This window comes from Pelobates fuscus, chromosome 3, assembly GCF_036172605.1.
Source record: "Pelobates fuscus isolate aPelFus1 chromosome 3, aPelFus1.pri, whole genome shotgun sequence".
NCBI lineage: Eukaryota > Metazoa > Chordata > Amphibia > Anura > Pelobatidae > Pelobates > Pelobates fuscus.
Genome location: NC_086319.1, coordinates 398,304,885 through 398,323,204, shown reverse-complemented (window position 1 = coordinate 398,323,204; position 18,320 = coordinate 398,304,885). Strand labels below are relative to the sequence as shown.

Genomic DNA, 18,320 nt, shown 5'->3' with positions numbered 1-18,320 from the left:
GACAACCCAACCCGCATGGTGCTTCCAAATTTTGGTATATAATATGACTCAAGAATCCAACTTGGAACAATCTCTGAAACACATTTCCCCCCTTAAAGAAGCTTCCTCAGTTAAATTGTGAAACGCATCTCAGAGATTGTTTTGTGATCTCTTTTAGCAGTTTTTGTGCAATAGCTTATTTTTTGTTTTGTTTAATAAAGTACATTTAAGTTGAATTAGTTCAATTCCAGCTCTGCTGAATTTGTTGGTGCCATATAAGTAGTTAAGGAAATACTTAAGGAAAGGTTAAACTTTTAGTGATAAGATAAAATAATTAAACAACTTTGCAAAACACTTCTTTTGTATCTCAATTTAGTTTTATTATGGATATCTTTTTTTTCCTGTTGAGGCAGATCCCATTAGATCCTAACATGGGTCAGTGGCGCAATGGATAACGCGTCTGACTACGAATCAGAAGATTGTAGGTTCGACTCCTACCTGGCTCGGCCGCTGTGCCGTGATCGTATAGTGGTTAGTACTCTGCGTTGTGGCCGCAGCAACCCCGGTTCGAATCCGGGTCACGGCATCTATATTTTCCTTCTCTTCAGCGCTAAGTACATTTTGACCCCAACTGTTAACCATGTGAGTGTCGGAGTTAAACAATATTTAAAATGCAAACAATGTAAATAGTGCTAAATATCTAATATTGCACTAAATCACAACAAAGTGTTAATTCTTGGTACCCCTTTAAAAGTCTAATTATAAATTGTAAACGCAACTGCAATATAACAACCATGATTTAATACATTGAACAATGTGATTATCCCAGAAAAAAACACAATAACAAACTTTTGAACTCTAAAGTAAAAATAGAAAAAGATATAATAGTGGAGACAACTTACTAACACAGCCAAAAATCTAATAAAGCAGTAAAGCATCTAGAGGCATTGGCAACTCACATGAACCACAGCCCACAATCTGGCTCTGGTTTATAAGCATTGGACTCTTAAATAGGTGACTCCCTCTCCTCTTCTTATTTATAGGTATCAGATCCACCTTTTCTCTAGGCACAGACTTCCGGCAGGTCATATATGTACATATAATATTTTCATACAATAAAACAGGAAAAATGTGTATAGTGTAAAACCTTAATAAAATTATACCATATAGAATTACACTTGTGCACAGGAGTCTTGAAATTCAGCTCACAGAAATGCCTCTGGTGTCTGCCTGCCTAGAGACAACCCAACCCGCATGGTGCTTCCAAATTTTGGTATATAATATGACTCAAGAATCCAACTTGGAACAATCTCTGAAACACATTTCCCCCCTTAAAGAAGCTTCCTCAGTTAAATTGTGAAACGCATCTCAGAGATTGTTTTGTGATCTCTTTTAGCAGTTTTTGTGCAATAGCTTATTTTTTGTTTTGTTTAATAAAGTACATTTAAGTTGAATTAGTTCAATTCCAGCTCTGCTGAATTTGTTGGTGCCATATAAGTAGTTAAGGAAATACTTAAGGAAAGGTTAAACTTTTAGTGATAAGATAAAATAATTAAACAACTTTGCAAAACACTTCTTTTGTATCTCAATTTAGTTTTATTATGGATATCTTTTTTTTCCTGTTGAGGCAGATCCCATTAGATCCTAACATGGGTCAGTGGCGCAATGGATAACGCGTCTGACTACGAATCAGAAGATTGTAGGTTCGACTCCTACCTGGCTCGGCCGCTGTGCCGTGATCGTATAGTGGTTAGTACTCTGCGTTGTGGCCGCAGCAACCCCGGTTCGAATCCGGGTCACGGCATCTCTATTTTCCTTCTCTTCAGCGCTAAGTACATTTTGACCCCAACTGTTAACCATGTGAGTGTCGGAGTTAAACAATATTTAAAATGTAAATAGTGCTAAATATCTAATATTGCACTAAATCACAACAAAGTGTTAATTCTTGGTACCCCTTTAAAAGTCTAATTATAAATTGTAAACGCAACTGCAATATAACAACCATGATTTAATACATTGAACAATGTGATTATCCCAGAAAAAAACACAATAACAAACTTTTGAACTCTAAAGTAAAAATAGAAAAAGATATAATAGTGGAGACAACTTACTAACACAGCCAAAAATCTAATAAAGCAGTAAAGCATCTAGAGGCATTGGCAACTCACATGAACCACAGCCCACAATCTGGCTCTGGTTTATAAGCATTGGACTCTTAAATAGGTGACTCCCTCTCCTCTTCTTATTTATAGGTATCAGATCCACCTTTTCTCTAGGCACAGACTTCCGGCAGGTCATAGATGTACATATAATATTTTCATACAATAAAACAGGAAAAATGTGTATAGTGTAAAACCTTAATAAAATTATACCATATAGAATTACACTTGTGCACAGGAGTCTTGAAATTCAGCTCACAGAAATGCCTCTGGTGTCTGCCTGCCTAGAGACAACCCAACCCGCATGGTGCTTCCAAATTTTGGTATATAATATGACTCAAGAATCCAACTTGGAACAATCTCTGAAACACATTTCCCCCCTTAAAGAAGCTTCCTCAGTTAAATTGTGAAACGCATCTCAGAGATTGTTTTGTGATCTCTTTTAGCAGTTTTTGTGCAATAGCTTATTTTTTGTTTTGTTTAATAAAGTACATTTAAGTTGAATTAGTTCAATTCCAGCTCTGCTGAATTTGTTGGTGCCATATAAGTAGTTAAGGAAATACTTAAGGAAAGGTTAAACTTTTAGTGATAAGATAAAATAATTAAACAACTTTGCAAAACACTTCTTTTGTATCTCAATTTAGTTTTATTATGGATATCTTTTTTTTCCTGTTGAGGCAGATCCCATTAGATCCTAACATGGGTCAGTGGCGCAATGGATAACGCGTCTGACTACGAATCAGAAGATTGTAGGTTCGACTCCTACCTGGCTCGGCCGCTGTGCCGTGATCGTATAGTGGTTAGTACTCTGCGTTGTGGCCGCAGCAACCCCGGTTCGAATCCGGGTCACGGCATCTATATTTTCCTTCTCTTCAGCGCTAAGTACATTTTGACCCCAACTGTTAACCATGTGAGTGTCGGAGTTAAACAATATTTAAAATGCAAACAATGTAAATAGTGCTAAATATCTAATATTGCACTAAATCACAACAAAGTGTTAATTCTTGGTACCCCTTTAAAAGTCTAATTATAAATTGTAAACGCAACTGCAATATAACAACCATGATTTAATACATTGAACAATGTGATTATCCCAGAAAAAAACACAATAACAAACTTTTGAACTCTAAAGTAAAAATAGAAAAAGATATAATAGTGGAGACAACTTACTAACACAGCCAAAAATCTAATAAAGCAGTAAAGCATCTAGAGGCATTGGCAACTCACATGAACCACAGCCCACAATCTGGCTCTGGTTTATAAGCATTGGACTCTTAAATAGGTGACTCCCTCTCCTCTTCTTATTTATAGGTATCAGATCCACCTTTTCTCTAGGCACAGACTTCCGGCAGGTCATATATGTACATATAATATTTTCATACAATAAAACAGGAAAAATGTGTATAGTGTAAAACCTTAATAAAATTATACCATATAGAATTACACTTGTGCACAGGAGTCTTGAAATTCAGCTCACAGAAATGCCTCTGGTGTCTGCCTGCCTAGAGACAACCCAACCCGCATGGTGCTTCCAAATTTTGGTATATAATATGACTCAAGAATCCAACTTGGAACAATCTCTGAAACACATTTCCCCCCTTAAAGAAGCTTCCTCAGTTAAATTGTGAAACGCATCTCAGAGATTGTTTTGTGATCTCTTTTAGCAGTTTTTGTGCAATAGCTTATTTTTTGTTTTGTTTAATAAAGTACATTTAAGTTGAATTAGTTCAATTCCAGCTCTGCTGAATTTGTTGGTGCCATATAAGTAGTTAAGGAAATACTTAAGGAAAGGTTAAACTTTTAGTGATAAGATAAAATAATTAAACAACTTTGCAAAACACTTCTTTTGTATCTCAATTTAGTTTTATTATGGATATCTTTTTTTTCCTGTTGAGGCAGATCCCATTAGATCCTAACATGGGTCAGTGGCGCAATGGATAACGCGTCTGACTACGAATCAGAAGATTGTAGGTTCGACTCCTACCTGGCTCGGCCGCTGTGCCGTGATCGTATAGTGGTTAGTACTCTGCGTTGTGGCCGCAGCAACCCCGGTTCGAATCCGGGTCACGGCATCTCTATTTTCCTTCTCTTCAGCGCTAAGTACATTTTGACCCCAACTGTTAACCATGTGAGTGTCGGAGTTAAACAATATTTAAAATGTAAATAGTGCTAAATATCTAATATTGCACTAAATCACAACAAAGTGTTAATTCTTGGTACCCCTTTAAAAGTCTAATTATAAATTGTAAACGCAACTGCAATATAACAACCATGATTTAATACATTGAACAATGTGATTATCCCAGAAAAAAACACAATAACAAACTTTTGAACTCTAAAGTAAAAATAGAAAAAGATATAATAGTGGAGACAACTTACTAACACAGCCAAAAATCTAATAAAGCAGTAAAGCATCTAGAGGCATTGGCAACTCACATGAACCACAGCCCACAATCTGGCTCTGGTTTATAAGCATTGGACTCTTAAATAGGTGACTCCCTCTCCTCTTCTTATTTATAGGTATCAGATCCACCTTTTCTCTAGGCACAGACTTCCGGCAGGTCATAGATGTACATATAATATATTCATACAATAAAACAGGAAAAATGTGTATAGTGTAAAACCTTAATAAAATTATACCATATAGAATTACACTTGTGCACAGGAGTCTTGAAATTCAGCTCACAGAAATGCCTCTGGTGTCTGCCTGCCTAGAGACAACCCAACCCGCATGGTGCTTCCAAATTTTGGTATATAATATGACTCAAGAATCCAACTTGGAACAATCTCTGAAACACATTTCCCCCCTTAAAAAAGCTTCCTCAGTTAAATTGTGAAACGCATCTCAGAGATTGTTTTGTGATCTCTTTTAGCAGTTATTGTGCAATAGCTTATTTTTTTTTTTGTTTAATAAAGTACATTTAAGTTGAATTAGTTCAATTCCAGCTCTGCGGAATTTGTTGGTGCCATATAAGTAGTTAAGGAAATACTTAAGGAAAGGTTAAACTTTTAGTGATAAGATAAAATAATTAAACAACTTTGCAAAACACTTCTTTTGTATCTCAATTTAGTTTTATTATGGATATCTTTTTTTTCCTGTTGAGGCAGATCCCATTAGATCCAAACATGGGCCAGTGGCGCAATGGATAACGCGTCTGACTACGAATCAGAAGATTGTAGGTTCGACTCCTACCTGGCTCGGCCGCTGTGCCGTGATCGTATAGTGGTTAGTACTCTGCGTTGTGGCCGCAGCAACCCCGGTTCGAATCCGGGTCACGGCATCTCTATTTTCCTTCTCTTCAGCGCTAAGTACATTTTGACCCCAACTGTTAACCATGTGAGTGTCGGAGTTAAACAATATTTAAAATGCAAACAATGTAAATAGTGCTAAATATCTAATATTGCACTAAATCACAACAAAGTGTTAATTCTTGGTACCCCTTTAAAAGTCTAATTATAAATTGTAAACGCAACTGCAATATAACAACCATGATTTAATACATTGAACAATGTGATTATCCCAGAAAAAAACACAATAACAAACTTTTGAACTCTAAAGTAAAAATAGAAAAAGATATATTAGTGGAGACAACTTACTAACACAGCCAAAAATCTAATAAAGCAGTAAAGCATCTAGAGGCATTGGCAACTCACATGAACCACAGCCCACAATCTGGCTCTGGTTTATAAGCATTGGACTCTTAAATAGGTGACTCCCTCTCCTCTTCTTATTTATAGGTATCAGATCCACCTTTTCTCTAGGCACAGACTTCCGGCAGGTCATATATGTACATATAATATATTCATACAATAAAACAGGAAAAATGTGTATAGTGTAAAACCTTAATAAAATTATACCATATAGAATTACACTTGTGCACAGGAGTCTTGAAATTCAGCTCACAGAAATGCCTCTGGTGTCTGCCTGCCTAGAGACAACCCAACCCGCATGGTGTTTCCAAATTTTGGTATATAATATGACTCAAGAATCCAACTTGGAAAAATCTCTGAAACACATTTCCCCCCTTAAAAAAGCTTCCTCAGTTAAATTGTGAAACGCATCTCAGAGATTGTTTTGTGATCTCTTTTAGCAGTTATTGTGCAATAGCTTATTTTTTTTTTTGTTTAATAAAGTACATTTAAGTTGAATTAGTTCAATTCCAGCTCTGCGGAATTTGTTGGTGCCATATAAGTAGTTAAGGAAATACTTAAGGAAAGGTTAAACTTTTAGTGATAAGATAAAATAATTAAACAACTTTGCAAAACACTTCTTTTGTATCTCAATTTAGTTTTATTATGGATATCTTTTTTTTCCTGTTGAGGCAGATCCCATTAGATCCAAACATGGGCCAGTGGCGCAATGGATAACGCGTCTGACTACGTATCAGAAGATTGTAGGTTCGACTCCTACCTGGCTCAGCTGCTGTGCCGTGATCGTATAGTGGTTAGTACTCTGCGTTGTGGCCGCAGCAACCCCGGTTCGAATCCGGGTCACGGCATCTCTATTTTCCTTCTCTTCAGCGCTAAGTACATTTTGACCCCAACTGTTAACCATGTGAGTGTCGGAGTTAAACAATATTTAAAATGCAAACAATGTAAATAGTGCCAAATATCTAATATTGCACTAAATCACAACAAAGTGTTAATTCTTGGTACCCCTTTAAAAGTCTAATTATAAATTGTAAACGCTACTGCAATATAACAACCATGATTTAATACATTGAACAATGTGATTATCCCAGAAAAAAACACAATAACAAACTTTTGAACTCTAAAGTAAAAATAGAAAAAGATATAATAGTGGAGACAACTTACTAACACAGCCAAAAATCTAATAAAGCAGTAAAGCATCTAGAGGCATTGGCAACTCACATGAACCACAGCCCACAATCTGGCTCTGGTTTATAAGCATTGGACTCTTAAATAGGTGACTCCCTCTCGTCTTCTTATTTATAGGTATCAGATCCACCTTTTCTCTAGGCACAGACTTCCGGCAGGTCATATATGTACATATAATATATTCATACAATAAAACAGGAAAAATGTGTATAGTGTAAAACCTTAATAAAATTATACCATATAGAATTACACTTGTGCACAGGAGTCTTGAAATTCAGCTCACAGAAATGCCTCTGGTGTCTGCCTGCCTAGAGACAACCCAACCCGCATGGTGCTTCCAAATTTTGGTATATAATATGACTCAAGAATCCAACTTGGAACAATCTCTGAAACACATTTCCCCCCTTAAAAAAGCTTCCTCAGTTAAATTGTGAAACGCATCTCAGAGATTGTTTTGTGATCTCTTTTAGCAGTTATTGTGCAATAGCTTATTTTTTTTTTCTTTAATAAAGTACATTTAAGTTGAATTAGTTCAATTCCAGCTCTGCGGAATTTGTTGGTGCCATATAAGTAGTTAAGGAAATACTTAAGGAAAGGTTAAACTTTTAGTGATAAGATAAAATAATTAAACAACTTTGCAAAACACTTCTTTTGTATCTCAATTTAGTTTTATTATGGATATCTTTTTTTTCCTGTTGAGGCAGATCCCATTAGATCCAAACATGGGCCAGTGGCGCAATGGATAACGCGTCTGACTACGAATCAGAAGATTGTAGGTTCGACTCCTACCTGGCTTGGCCGCTGTGCCGTGATCGTATAGTGGTTAGTACTCTGCGTTGTGGCCGCAGCAACCCCGGTTCCAATCCGGGTCACGGCATCTCTATTTTCCTTCTCTTCAGCGCTAAGTACATTTTGACCCCAACTGTTAACCATGTGAGTGTCGGAGTTAAACAATATTTAAAATGTAAATAGTGCTAAATATCTAATATTGCACTAAATCACAACAAAGTGTTAATTCTTGGTACCCCTTTAAAAGTCTAATTATAAATTGTAAACGCAACTGCAATATAACAACCATGATTTAATACATTGAACAATGTGATTATCCCAGAAAAAAACACAATAACAAACTTTTGAACTCTAAAGTAAAAATAGAAAAAGATATAATAGTGGAGACAACTTACTAACACAGCCAAAAATCTAATAAAGCAGTAAAGCATCTAGAGGCATTGGCAACTCACATGAACCACAGCCCACAATCTGGCTCTGGTTTATAAGCATTGGACTCTTAAATAGGTGACTCCCTCTCCTCTTCTTATTTATAGGTATCAGATCCACCTTTTCTCTAGGCACAGACTTCCGGCAGGTCATATATGTACATATAATATATTCATACAATAAAACAGGAAAAATGTGTATAGTGTAAAACCTTAATAAAATTATACCATATAGAATTACACTTGTGCACAGGAGTCTTGAAATTCAGCTCACAGAAATGCCTCTGGTGTCTGCCTGCCTAGAGACAACCCAACCCGCATGGTGCTTCCAAATTTTGGTATATAATATGACTCAAGAATCCAACTTGGAACAATCTCTGAAACACATTTCCCCCCTTAAAAAAGCTTCCTCAGTTAAATTGTGAAACGCATCTCAGAGATTGTTTTGTGATCTCTTTTAGCAGTTATTGTGCAATAGCTTTTTTTTTTGTTTGTTTAATAAAGTACATTTAAGTTGAATTAGTTCAATTCCAGCTCTGCGGAATTTGTTGGTGCCATATAAGTAGTTAAGGAAATACTTAAGGAAAGGTTAAACTTTTAGTGATAAGATAAAATAATTAAACAACTTTGCAAAACACTTCTTTTGTATCTCAATTTAGTTTTATTATGGATATCTTTTTTTTCCTGTTGAGGCAGATCCCATTAGATCCAAACATGGGCCAGTGGCGCAATGGATAACGCGTCTGACTACGAATCAGAAGATTGTAGGTTCGACTCCTACCTGGCTCGGCCGCTGTGCTGTGATCGTATAGTGGTTAGTACTCTGCGTGTTGGCCGCAGCAACCCCGGTTCGAATCTGGGTCACGGCATCTCTATTTTCCTTCTCTTCAGCGCTAAGTACATTTTGACCCCAACTGTTAACCATGTGAGTGTCGGAGTTAAACAATATTTAAAATGCAAACAATGTAAATAGTGCTAAATATCTAATATTGCACTAAATCACAACAAAGTGTTAATTCTTGGTACCCCTTTAAAAGTCTAATTATAAATTGTAAACGCAACTGCAATATAACAACCATGATTTAATACATTGAACAATGTGATTATCCCAGAAAAAAACACAATAACAAACTTTTGAACTCTAAAGTAAAAATAGAAAAAGATATAATAGTGGAGACAACTTACTAACACAGCCAAAAATCTAATAAAGCAGTAAAGCATCTAGAGGCATTGGCAACTCACATGAACCACAGCCCACAATCTGGCTCTGGTTTATAAGCATTGGACTCTTAAATAGGTGACTCCCTCTCGTCTTCTTATTTATAGGTATCAGATCCACCTTTTCTCTAGGCACAGACTTCCGGCAGGTCATATATGTACATATAATATATTCATACAATAAAACAGGAAAAATGTGTATAGTGTAAAACCTTAATAAAATTATACCATATAGAATTACACTTGTGCACAGGAGTCTTGAAATTCAGCTCACAGAAATGCCTCTGGTGTCTGCCTGCCTAGAGACAACCCAACCCGCATGGTGCTTCCAAATTTTGGTATATAATATGACTCAAGAATCCAACTTGGAACAATCTCTGAAACACATTTCCCCCCTTAAAAAAGCTTCCTCAGTTAAATTGTGAAACGCATCTCAGAGATTGTTTTGTGATCTCTTTTAGCAGTTATTGTGCAATAGCTTATTTTTTTTTTCTTTAATAAAGTACATTTAAGTTGAATTAGTTCAATTCCAGCTCTGCGGAATTTGTTGGTGCCATATAAGTAGTTAAGGAAATACTTAAGGAAAGGTTAAACTTTTAGTGATAAGATAAAATAATTAAACAACTTTGCAAAACACTTCTTTTGTATCTCAATTTAGTTTTATTATGGATATCTTTTTTTTCCTGTTGAGGCAGATCCCATTAGATCCAAACATGGGCCAGTGGCGCAATGGATAACGCGTCTGACTACGAATCAGAAGATTGTAGGTTCGACTCCTACCTGGCTTGGCCGCTGTGCCGTGATCGTATAGTGGTTAGTACTCTGCGTTGTGGCCGCAGCAACCCCGGTTCCAATCCGGGTCACGGCATCTCTATTTTCCTTCTCTTCAGCGCTAAGTACATTTTGACCCCAACTGTTAACCATGTGAGTGTCGGAGTTAAACAATATTTAAAATGTAAATAGTGCTAAATATCTAATATTGCACTAAATCACAACAAAGTGTTAATTCTTGGTACCCCTTTAAAAGTCTAATTATAAATTGTAAACGCAACTGCAATATAACAACCATGATTTAATACATTGAACAATGTGATTATCCCAGAAAAAAACACAATAACAAACTTTTGAACTCTAAAGTAAAAATAGAAAAAGATATAATAGTGGAGACAACTTACTAACACAGCCAAAAATCTAATAAAGCAGTAAAGCATCTAGAGGCATTGGCAACTCACATGAACCACAGCCCACAATCTGGCTCTGGTTTATAAGCATTGGACTCTTAAATAGGTGACTCCCTCTCCTCTTCTTATTTATAGGTATCAGATCCACCTTTTCTCTAGGCACAGACTTCCGGCAGGTCATATATGTACATATAATATATTCATACAATAAAACAGGAAAAATGTGTATAGTGTAAAACCTTAATAAAATTATACCATATAGAATTACACTTGTGCACAGGAGTCTTGAAATTCAGCTCACAGAAATGCCTCTGGTGTCTGCCTGCCTAGAGACAACCCAACCCGCATGGTGCTTCCAAATTTTGGTATATAATATGACTCAAGAATCCAACTTGGAACAATCTCTGAAACACATTTCCCCCCTTAAAAAAGCTTCCTCAGTTAAATTGTGAAACGCATCTCAGAGATTGTTTTGTGATCTCTTTTAGCAGTTATTGTGCAATAGCTTTTTTTTTTGTTTGTTTAATAAAGTACATTTAAGTTGAATTAGTTCAATTCCAGCTCTGCGGAATTTGTTGGTGCCATATAAGTAGTTAAGGAAATACTTAAGGAAAGGTTAAACTTTTAGTGATAAGATAAAATAATTAAACAACTTTGCAAAACACTTCTTTTGTATCTCAATTTAGTTTTATTATGGATATCTTTTTTTTCCTGTTGAGGCAGATCCCATTAGATCCAAACATGGGCCAGTGGCGCAATGGATAACGCGTCTGACTACGAATCAGAAGATTGTAGGTTCGACTCCTACCTGGCTCGGCCGCTGTGCTGTGATCGTATAGTGGTTAGTACTCTGCGTGTTGGCCGCAGCAACCCCGGTTCGAATCTGGGTCACGGCATCTCTATTTTCCTTCTCTTCAGCGCTAAGTACATTTTGACCCCAACTGTTAACCATGTGAGTGTCGGAGTTAAACAATATTTAAAATGCAAACAATGTAAATAGTGCTAAATATCTAATATTGCACTAAATCACAACAAAGTGTTAATTCTTGGTACCCCTTTAAAAGTCTAATTATAAATTGTAAACGCAACTGCAATATAACAACCATGATTTAATACATTGAACAATGTGATTATCCCAGAAAAAAACACAATAACAAACTTTTGAACTCTAAAGTAAAAATAGAAAAAGATATAATAGTGGAGACAACTTACTAACACAGCCAAAAATCTAATAAAGCAGTAAAGCATCTAGAGGCATTGGCAACTCACATGAACCACAGCCCACAATCTGGCTCTGGTTTATAAGCATTGGACTCTTAAATAGGTGACTCCCTCTCCTCTTCTTATTTATAGGTATCAGATCCACCTTTTCTCTAGGCACAGACTTCCGGCAGGTCATATATGTACATATAATATATTCATACAATAAAACAGGAAAAATGTGTATAGTGTAAAACCTTAATAAAATTATACCATATAGAATTACACTTGTGCACAGGAGTCTTGAAATTCAGCTCACAGAAATGCCTCTGGTGTCTGCCTGCCTAGAGACAACCCAACCCGCATGGTGCTTCCAAATTTTGGTATATAATATGACTCAAGAATCCAACTTGGAACAATCTCTGAAACACATTTCCCCCCTTAAAAAAGCTTCCTCAGTTAAATTGTGAAACGCATCTCAGAGATTGTTTTGTGATCTCTTTTAGCAGTTATTGTGCAATAGCTTATTTTTTTTTTTGTTTAATAAAGTACATTTAAGTTGAATTAGTTCAATTCCAGCTCTGCGGAATTTGTTGGTGCCATATAAGTAGTTAAGGAAATACTTAAGGAAAGGTTAAACTTTTAGTGATAAGATAAAATAATTAAACAACTTTGCAAAACACTTCTTTTGTATCTCAATTTAGTTTTATTATGGATATCTTTTTTTTCCTGTTGAGGCAGATCCCATTAGATCCAAACATGGGCCAGTGGCGCAATGGATAACGCGTCTGACTACGAATCAGAAGATTGTAGGTTCGACTCCTACCTGGCTCGGCCGCTGTGCCGTGATCGTATAGTGGTTAGTACTCTGCGTTGTGGCCGCAGCAACCCCGGTTCGAATCCGGGTCACGGCATCTCTATTTTCCTTCTCTTCAGCGCTAAGTACATTTTGACCCCAACTGTTAACCATGTGAGTGTCGGAGTTAAACAATATTTAAAATGTAAATAGTGCTAAATATCTAATATTGCACTAAATCACAACAAAGTGTTAATTCTTGGTACCCCTTTAAAAGTCTAATTATAAATTGTAAACGCAACTGCAATATAACAACCATGATTTAATACATTGAACAATGTGATTATCCCAGAAAAAAACACAATAACAAACTTTTGAACTCTAAAGTAAAAATAGAAAAAGATATAATAGTGGAGACAACTTACTAACACAGCCAAAAATCTAATAAAGCAGTAAAGCATCTAGAGGCATTGGCAACTCACATGAACCACAGCCCACAATCTGGCTCTGGTTTATAAGCATTGGACTCTTAAATAGGTGAATCCCTCTCCTCTTCTTATTTATAGGTATCAGATCCACCTTTTCTCTAGGCACAGACTTCCGGCAGGTCATATATGTACATATAATATATTCATACAATAAAACAGGAAAAATGTGTATAGTGTAAAACCTTAATAAAATTATACCATATAGAATTACACTTGTGCACAGGAGTCTTGAAATTCAGCTCACAGAAATGCCTTTGGTGTCTGCCTGCCTAGAGACAACCCAACCCGCATGGTGCTTCCAAATTTTGGTATATAATATGACTCAAGAATCCAACTTGGAACAATCTCTGAAACACATTTCCCCCCTTAAAAAAGCTTCCTCAGTTAAATTGTGAAACGCATCTCAGAGATTGTTTTGTGATCTCTTTTAGCAGTTATTGTGCAATAGCTTTTTTTTTTGTTTGTTTAATAAAGTACATTTAAGTTGAATTAGTTCAATTCCAGCTCTGCGGAATTTGTTGGTGCCATATAAGTAGTTAAGGAAATACTTAAGGAAAGGTTAAACTTTTAGTGATAAGATAAAATAATTAAACAACTTTGCAAAACACTTCTTTTGTATCTCAATTTAGTTTTATTATGGATATCTTTTTTTTCCTGTTGAGGCAGATCCCATTAGATCCAAACATGGGCCAGTGGCGCAATGGATAACGCGTCTGACTACGAATCAGAAGATTGTAGGTTCGACTCCTACCTGGCTCGGCCGCTGTGCCGTGATCGTATAGTGGTTAGTACTCTGCGTTGTGGCCGCAGCAACCCCGGTTCGAATCCGGGTCACGGCATCTCTATTTTCCTTCTCTTCAGCGCTAAGTACATTTTGACCCCAACTGTTAACCATGTGAGTGTCGGAGTTAAACAATATTTAAAATGCAAACAATGTAAATAGTGCTAAATATCTAATATTGCACTAAATCACAACAAAGTGTTAATTCTTGGTACCCCTTTAAAAGTCTAATTATAAATTGTAAACGCAACTGCAATATAACAACCATGATTTAATACATTGAACAATGTGATTATCTCAGAAAAAAACACAATAACAAACTTTTGAACTCTAAAGTAAAAATAGAAAAAGATATAATAGTGGAGACAACTTACTAACACAGCCAAAAATCTAATAAAGCAGTAAAGCATCTAGAGGCATTGGCAACTCACATGAACCACAGCCCACAATCTGGCTCTGGTTTATAAGCATTGGACTCTTAAATAGGTGACTCCCTCTCCTCTTCTTATTTATAGGTATCAGATCCACCTTTTCTCTAGGCACAGACTTCCGGCAGGTCATATATGTACATATAATAAATTCATACAATAAAACAGGAAAAATGTGTATAGTGTAAAACCTTAATAAAATTATACCATATAGAATTACACTTGTGCACAGGAGTCTTGAAATTCAGCTCACAGAAATGCCTCTGGTGTCTGCCTGCCTAGAGACAACCCAACCCGCATGGTGCTTCCAAATTTTGGTATATAATATGACTCAAGAATCCAACTTGGAACAATCTCTGAAACACATTTCCCCCCTTAAAAAAGCTTCCTCAGTTAAATTGTGAAACGCATCTCAGAGATTGTTTTGTGATCTCTTTTAGCAGTTATTGTGCAATAGCTTATTTTTTTTTGTTTAACCCCTTAACGACGAGTGACGGACGAGGTCCGTCACACGGGGGAATGCGTTAATGACGAGTGACGGACCTCGTCCGTCACGCGTTAAAATTAACGCCGCGATCGCGCAGTGCCGGCGATCGCGGGGTTAATGCTGTTGCTGGGTCCCTCCGAGTCAGGGGCAGACCAGCAGCAGCAAATCCGGATATCCCAGCCCATGTGATCGCTGTGATAGCCAGTCACAGCGGTCACAATGCTGCTGGGATATCTGATCCGCCTCCCTCCACCTCGTGTGGGTTTGTGAAGTGGAGAGAGACGGATCGGTGCTACATTGTGTCCCTGATTTATTGCAGAGTTATACTTAAGTATAAAATTCACTTTTGTGGAGTTAAAAAAAAAATTAACCCTTTCCCTGCTGCTTGATCACTGCTAGCAGTGATCAATATACAGGTCACAGTACTTTACTGTGATCTATTTTTTTTTTTTTACTTTCAAGGGTTAATTTTTAGGTTTTTTGTAACCCTAAGGGGTTAAATTTTATTATTAGATTTTATTAATTTGTGATTTAGTTATTTTGGTGGGTGGAATTTAGTGGGAATTAGGGTATAAAAAAAAAAAAAAAATTTTTTTTTTTTTTGTTAGAGTTTTGTTAGCTGTGTTAGCTGTATTAACAATGTTTAGAAAGTATAGCGCGGAGGAGGCTTATGCCCTGTTAGCGGCAGACTCAGAGGCGACTGACACTGCCTCAGAGAGTAAAGCAGGGAGTGACGCAGGGGATGCAGGGGACATGGACTATGTGCCAGATACTGCAGGACCATCAGGAGAAATCGACGATTCCCCTAATGCTGACCATGGCGCAGATGACTGGGTACCCCCTAATAATTTTTCCCCAGACATCCCAGTGTTTACAGGCAATCCTGGCATACAGGCGGACCTGTCTGCCTATAGTGCGCTGGATGTTATGCAGCTGTTCTTGGGGGATGAGATTTTTGGGGAGATAGTCACCCAGACTAATCTCTATGCGGAGCAATATCTGGCACGCAATCCAGACTCTCTTATCTCTAGGAAAGAGAGATGGTACCCAACCAGTGTGCCAGAATTTAAACAATTCTGGGCACTGACCATGTTAATGGGGCTAATTAAAAAGCCCACAATTAGGATGTATTGGGCTAAACATCCTATTTGCAATACTCCTATTTTTGCCGAGACAATGACAAGGGAAAGATATGAAGACATACTAAGATTTATGCACTTTAGTGATAACAACAAGTGCCCCCCAAAAGGTGATCCGCAGTATGATCTTCTTTACAAACTACGCCCTTTAATTGCCCACTTTAACAGTAAATTTGCCGCTATATATACCCCCAATAAAAACATTTCCATTGACGAGTCCCTAATGAAGTTTAAGGGAAGACTGGGGTTTAGACAATATATCCCATCCAAAAGATCCCGATATGGGATCAAATTTTATAAACTATGTGAAAGTGGCAGTGGCTACGTATACACCTTCCGTGTATACGAAGGAAGGGATAGCCACCTTGATCCCCCAGGTTGCCCAGATACAGTAGGGACAAGTGGAAAAATTGTCTGGGACTTAATAATGCCACTACTTAATAAAGGTTATCATCTATACATCGATAACTTTTATAATAGCATCCCACTGTTACAAATGTTGTATTGCTTCGAGACCGTGGCCTGTGGCACTATTCGGAAGAGTCGCACAGGTTTCCCAAAGGCTCTAGCGAACAAAAAAATGAAAAGGGGGGAAACAGCAGCTCTCTGCCAGAATGAACTGCTGGCACTCAAGTACAGGGATAAAAAGGATGTTTTCATCTTAACCACCATCCATGGTGAAAACACTCGGAGGGTCGCAGTTCGTGGCAGAGACGAATATAAACGGGTGCCAGTCTGCATACGGCAATATAATCGGCATATGGGGGGCGTTGACCTGTCCGATCAACTGATGCAGCCATATTTGATCATGAGAAAGACCAGGGCATGGTATAAAAAAGTGGGCATATACCTTTTGCAGATGGCAATCCACAATGCCTTTGTTATTTTTAAAAAGGCAAATGCTGGGCTGAAAAGCACTTTTCTTTCTTTCCAGTTTGAGCTAATTTCTAAGCTGCTAGAATGCCACACAAGGAGACCATCAGTGGAGCCTAGCAGAAGAATGGAGGCAGGTCACTTCTGCTTTAAGATTCCACCAACCCCTAAAAAACAAAACCCCCAGAAAAGGTGCAGGGTGTGTTACAAGAGGGGCGTAAGAGTTGAGACCAGCTATTACTGCCCTGATTGCCCCTCTCAGCCCGGCCTATGTATTGGCCATTGTTTTAAAATTTTTCACACCCAGGCCGAATAAGTAGACCAGTTTTGGGGTGTGATTTTTGGTTACCGAATCTTGGCTTTGTCTACCGTTTATCCTGTCTTCTCTGATCCTTGACCTCGGCTTGTCCTATCGTTGTTCCGTTTCTCTTTACTCCTTTGACCTCGGCTTGTACCTTGACAATTCTCTGCTTGTATAGCCCGGCCATTCTAAGGACCGGTATTACAAGTTTCTCTCTCTGTGTTCTCTCTCTTTGTGGTCTGTCTGTGTTTTGGTTTCGGAATCCATGACAGCTTTGCCCGGGACGCAGATAACTGTGTACTACCCCCGGATAAGTTTACCCCAACTATTCTGTATATGGGGGTATCATTGCACTAAGATGACATAGCTGAGCAACATATTAGGTGTTATACTGCCGTAGCACTCATAAGGATAGCAAAATATACAGTAACATCTCCAAGTGTGTGTCAAAAAGGCAGAAAAAATGCTAATTGCAACTAGACTTGGTACAAACTAACAAAAAAATGATCCTACACTAAGGTTTAGAATATACCTTTTGAAATACCCTGGGGTGTCTACTTTAAGAAATGGTAGGCCTTTGTGGGGTAGTTTGAATTTAATACCTGCTAAGATGCTTGGAAATTGCACATAGGCCCAGCGTCAAAATTCAAAGTTCGGTAAAAACTGATATGGCTTGGTCTCCTATATGGCACTGTAGCTTCACAAAATAGTCCCAAAGACATACAATAGGGGTGTCATTTTACTCAGAAGACTTAGCTGAACATAATTTGGGGGGTATGAACTTAGTGGCACATGTGAAATATACAAACTGCCCAGCACAAATGCAATCCATATGTAAAAAACGCACAAAATAATTTTATACCACATACTTTGGCATCTATTGGTGAAAAAATGGGGGCATGTTAAGGCACAATATGCACCTTATGAGATACCCTGGAGTGTCTACTTTAAGAAATGGTAGGCCTTTGTGGGGTAGTTTGAATTTAAAACATGCTAAGATGCTTGGAAATTGCACATAGGCCCAGCGTCAAAATTCAAAGTTCGGTAAAAACTGATATGGCTTGGTCTCCTATATGGCACTGTAGCTTCACAAAATAGTCCCAAAGACATACAATAGGGGTGTCATTTTACTCAGAAGACTTAGCTGAACATAATTTGGGGGGTATGAACTTAGTGGCACATGTGAAATATACAAAATGCCCAGCACAAATGCAATCCATATGTAAAAAACGCA

At 37.5% G+C, this 18,320-nt stretch overlaps 20 non-coding genes across 20 annotated transcripts; all 20 read left to right on the top strand.

The window, feature by feature from the left end:
• The first annotated feature begins 412 nt into the window (after window positions 1-412).
• Window positions 413-485, top strand: TRNAR-ACG (transfer RNA arginine (anticodon ACG)). The gene has a single exon. It is a non-coding gene; the product is annotated as a tRNA-Arg (tRNA).
• Window positions 486-493: 8 nt separating this feature from the next.
• On the top strand, window positions 494-565 carry TRNAH-GUG (transfer RNA histidin (anticodon GUG)). Its single transcript has one exon. It is a non-coding gene; the product is annotated as a tRNA-His (tRNA).
• A 1,065-nt stretch (window positions 566-1,630) lies between these two features.
• TRNAR-ACG (transfer RNA arginine (anticodon ACG)) lies at window positions 1,631-1,703 on the top strand. The gene has a single exon. It is a non-coding gene; the product is annotated as a tRNA-Arg (tRNA).
• Window positions 1,704-1,711: 8 nt separating this feature from the next.
• On the top strand, window positions 1,712-1,783 carry TRNAH-GUG (transfer RNA histidin (anticodon GUG)). The gene has a single exon. It is a non-coding gene; the product is annotated as a tRNA-His (tRNA).
• Window positions 1,784-2,839: 1,056 nt separating this feature from the next.
• TRNAR-ACG (transfer RNA arginine (anticodon ACG)) lies at window positions 2,840-2,912 on the top strand. Its single transcript has one exon. It is a non-coding gene; the product is annotated as a tRNA-Arg (tRNA).
• An 8-nt stretch (window positions 2,913-2,920) lies between these two features.
• On the top strand, window positions 2,921-2,992 carry TRNAH-GUG (transfer RNA histidin (anticodon GUG)). Its single transcript has one exon. It is a non-coding gene; the product is annotated as a tRNA-His (tRNA).
• Window positions 2,993-4,057: 1,065 nt separating this feature from the next.
• On the top strand, window positions 4,058-4,130 carry TRNAR-ACG (transfer RNA arginine (anticodon ACG)). Its single transcript has one exon. It is a non-coding gene; the product is annotated as a tRNA-Arg (tRNA).
• Window positions 4,131-4,138: 8 nt separating this feature from the next.
• TRNAH-GUG (transfer RNA histidin (anticodon GUG)) lies at window positions 4,139-4,210 on the top strand. The gene has a single exon. It is a non-coding gene; the product is annotated as a tRNA-His (tRNA).
• Window positions 4,211-5,266: 1,056 nt separating this feature from the next.
• TRNAR-ACG (transfer RNA arginine (anticodon ACG)) lies at window positions 5,267-5,339 on the top strand. Its single transcript has one exon. It is a non-coding gene; the product is annotated as a tRNA-Arg (tRNA).
• Window positions 5,340-5,347: 8 nt separating this feature from the next.
• On the top strand, window positions 5,348-5,419 carry TRNAH-GUG (transfer RNA histidin (anticodon GUG)). The gene has a single exon. It is a non-coding gene; the product is annotated as a tRNA-His (tRNA).
• A 1,065-nt stretch (window positions 5,420-6,484) lies between these two features.
• Window positions 6,485-6,557, top strand: TRNAR-ACG (transfer RNA arginine (anticodon ACG)). The gene has a single exon. It is a non-coding gene; the product is annotated as a tRNA-Arg (tRNA).
• An 8-nt stretch (window positions 6,558-6,565) lies between these two features.
• On the top strand, window positions 6,566-6,637 carry TRNAH-GUG (transfer RNA histidin (anticodon GUG)). Its single transcript has one exon. It is a non-coding gene; the product is annotated as a tRNA-His (tRNA).
• A 1,064-nt stretch (window positions 6,638-7,701) lies between these two features.
• TRNAR-ACG (transfer RNA arginine (anticodon ACG)) lies at window positions 7,702-7,774 on the top strand. The gene has a single exon. It is a non-coding gene; the product is annotated as a tRNA-Arg (tRNA).
• Window positions 7,775-8,910: 1,136 nt separating this feature from the next.
• TRNAR-ACG (transfer RNA arginine (anticodon ACG)) lies at window positions 8,911-8,983 on the top strand. The gene has a single exon. It is a non-coding gene; the product is annotated as a tRNA-Arg (tRNA).
• A 1,144-nt stretch (window positions 8,984-10,127) lies between these two features.
• On the top strand, window positions 10,128-10,200 carry TRNAR-ACG (transfer RNA arginine (anticodon ACG)). The gene has a single exon. It is a non-coding gene; the product is annotated as a tRNA-Arg (tRNA).
• Window positions 10,201-11,336: 1,136 nt separating this feature from the next.
• On the top strand, window positions 11,337-11,409 carry TRNAR-ACG (transfer RNA arginine (anticodon ACG)). Its single transcript has one exon. It is a non-coding gene; the product is annotated as a tRNA-Arg (tRNA).
• Window positions 11,410-12,554: 1,145 nt separating this feature from the next.
• Window positions 12,555-12,627, top strand: TRNAR-ACG (transfer RNA arginine (anticodon ACG)). The gene has a single exon. It is a non-coding gene; the product is annotated as a tRNA-Arg (tRNA).
• An 8-nt stretch (window positions 12,628-12,635) lies between these two features.
• On the top strand, window positions 12,636-12,707 carry TRNAH-GUG (transfer RNA histidin (anticodon GUG)). The gene has a single exon. It is a non-coding gene; the product is annotated as a tRNA-His (tRNA).
• A 1,056-nt stretch (window positions 12,708-13,763) lies between these two features.
• TRNAR-ACG (transfer RNA arginine (anticodon ACG)) lies at window positions 13,764-13,836 on the top strand. Its single transcript has one exon. It is a non-coding gene; the product is annotated as a tRNA-Arg (tRNA).
• Window positions 13,837-13,844: 8 nt separating this feature from the next.
• TRNAH-GUG (transfer RNA histidin (anticodon GUG)) lies at window positions 13,845-13,916 on the top strand. The gene has a single exon. It is a non-coding gene; the product is annotated as a tRNA-His (tRNA).
• The last annotated feature ends 4,404 nt before the right edge of the window (window positions 13,917-18,320 follow it).